Below are 2,147 nucleotides of genomic sequence, written 5' to 3' on the forward strand. Positions count from 1 at the left end.
GAGGGTGAAGCAGGAGGATCATTTGAGGCCAGGAGTTTGAGACCAGCCTGGGCAACACGGTGAGATCCTATCTCAACAAAAATAAATAAAAATAAAAATTAGCCAGAAATAGCGGTGTATGCCTGTAGTCCTAGCACTGGGGAGGCTGAGGTGGGATGATCCTTTGAGCTCACGAGTTCAAGGTTACAGTGAGCTATGACTGTGCCACTGCATTCCAACCTCAGTGACAGAGTGAGATCCTGTCTCAAAAAAACGTTTTTTTAAGTAACATAAAGTTGGCCAGGCATGGTGACTCATGCTTGTAATCTCAACACTTTGAGAGGCTGAATCAGATGGATCACCTGTGCTCAGGAGTTCGAGGCCAGCCTGGCCAACATTGTGAAATCTCATCTCTATAAAAAGTACAAAATTAGCTGCGTGTGGTGGCACACGCCTGTAGTCCCAGCTACTTGGGAGACTGAGGCAGAAGAATTGCTTGAACCAGGGAGGCAGAGGTTGCAGTGAGCTGAGATCACACCACTGCACTCCAACCTAAGTGATAGAATGAGACTCCCTCTCAAAAAACAATAAAGTAACAAAGTAAAACTGACTTTTGTTGGTGTACAGCTTTATGAGTTTTAACACATGTATAGATTCCTAGAGCCAACAATGGTGTCTGAACAACGAACATTCATATACAAAAAGAGAACTTCAACCTAAGCCGTACACCTTATACAAAAATTAGCTCCAAATGGATCATATATCTAAAAGCAATGTAAAATGATAAAAACTTTTAGAGAAAAGTAGGGGAAAATCACCAAAAGCATGAGTCACAAAAGAAAACAATTGATAATTGGACTTCATCATAAATAAAAACTTTTGTTCTGTAAAAGACATTGTTAAGAAAATGAAAAAACGAGTTACAAACTGAAACCAAATAGTTGCAAATCACATACCCAACAAAAAACTTGTATCCAGAATATATAAAGAACTCTTCAAACTCAACAGTAAGAAAACCAACAATGGGCTTAAAAAAAAAAAATCAGGAACAAACACTGCACCAGAAAGGATATAAAGATGACAAATAACCACATGAATAGACGTTTGGCATCATTAGACAATAGGAAAATGCAAATTAAAACCATTATGATGTACCACTATCTACACATTAAAATGGGCAATATAAAAAATATTGACAATCTGAAGCATTGCGGGGGTGCAGAGCAATTAGACTCTTGTCCACTGGTGGAGGGAATGCAAAATAGCCATCCTGGAAAACATTTTGACACTTTTTTCTAAAGTTAAGCACACAATTACATATGACCCAGAAAACTCTCTCCACGGTATTTATCCTAGAGAGGTGAATACGCCCACATGAATGTTTTTTTAATTTTTTTTGAGACGGAGTCTGTTTCACTCTGTCGCTCAAGCTGGAGTGCAGCGGCGCAATTTCGGCTCACTACAACCTCTGCCTCCCGGGTTCAAGCGATTCTCCTGCCTCAGCCTCCCGAGCAGCTGGGACTACAGGGGCCCACCATCACGCCTAGCTAATTTTTGTACTTTTAGTAGAGATAGGGGTTTCACCATATTGGCCAGGCTGGTCTTGAACTCCTGACCTCATGATCTACCCGCCCCCAGCCTCCTAATACAGCAGCTTTATTCATAGTTGATTCAAACTGGAAACAGCCCTAATATCTTTCAGTGGGTGACCAAGTAAACCAACCACATTAATGTACTGGGATATTTACCACTCAGCAATAAGAAGGAATAACTATCGATACACAGAACAAATTAATCTCAGAGGCATTAGGGGTGGACAAAGCCTGTCTCAAAAAATTACACACTGTATTATTCCAGTTGTATGACATTCCCTAAAAGATGAAACCATAGTGATGGTAGCAGGTGTCAAACCTTAGGGGTGGGAGCAGGAGTGACTACACAGGGATAGCTCCAGGGAGTCCTTCAGAGTGATACAGTTCTTCTCTGCCTCTGTGTCCTGACTCTGGTGGTGGTTCTAGGAGTCTTTTCTCCATTCAGTTGCCTTTGCACTTTGGTCAAAATCAATTTGTCATATTTGCGTAGGTCTATTTCTGTACTTCCTATTCTGTTCTATTGACCTAGCTGTCTGTCATTCCACCTGTATCACACTTTTTTTTTTTTTTTTTTTT

This window comes from Cebus imitator, unplaced genomic scaffold (genome assembly GCF_001604975.1).
Source record: "Cebus imitator isolate Cc_AM_T3 unplaced genomic scaffold, Cebus_imitator-1.0 Scaffold751, whole genome shotgun sequence".
Classification (NCBI taxonomy): domain Eukaryota; kingdom Metazoa; phylum Chordata; class Mammalia; order Primates; family Cebidae; genus Cebus; species Cebus imitator.